The sequence below is a fragment of the Sinocyclocheilus anshuiensis genome, unplaced genomic scaffold (genome assembly GCF_001515605.1).
Source record: "Sinocyclocheilus anshuiensis isolate Anshui unplaced genomic scaffold, SAMN03320099.WGS_v1.1 scaffold1104, whole genome shotgun sequence".
In the NCBI taxonomy this organism is placed as follows: Eukaryota; Metazoa; Chordata; class Actinopteri; order Cypriniformes; family Cyprinidae; genus Sinocyclocheilus; species Sinocyclocheilus anshuiensis.
In genome coordinates, this window is record NW_015551080.1 from 168146 (window position 1) to 168708 (window position 563).

The 563-nt window shown below is 28.4% G+C and overlaps 1 protein-coding gene across 2 annotated transcripts in view; it reads left to right on the top strand.

Annotated features, from left to right (window-relative positions):
- rab27a (RAB27A, member RAS oncogene family) overlaps positions 1-563 on the top strand; it is a 17698-nt gene that overhangs the window by 10648 nt on the left and 6487 nt on the right. The gene's annotated exons all lie outside the window — the stretch shown is intronic.

Genomic DNA, 563 nt, shown 5'->3' on the forward strand with positions numbered 1-563 from the left:
ATAGATAGATAGATAGATAGATATTCAGATAGATAGATAGATAGATAGATAGATAGATATTCAGATAGATAGAGATAGATAGATAGATATTCAGATAGATAGATAGATAGATAGAGAGAGAGATAGATATTCAGATAGATAGATAGATAGATAGAGAGAGAGATAGATAGATAGAGAGATAGATATTCAGATAGATAGATAGATAGATAGATAGATATTCAGATAGATAGAGATAGATAGATAGATATTCAGATAGATAGATAGATAGATAGAGAGAGAGATAGATATTCAGATAGATAGATAGATAGATAGAGAGAGAGATAGATAGATAGAGAGATAGATATTCAGATAGATAGATAGATAGATAGATAGATATTCAGATAGATAGAGATAGATAGATAGATATTCAGATAGATAGATAGATAGATAGAGAGAGAGATAGATATTCAGATAGATAGAGAGAGAGAGAGAGATAGATATTCAGATAGATAGAGATAGAGAGAGAGATAGATAGATAGAGATAGATAGATAGATAGATAGATATTCAGATAGATAGATAGATA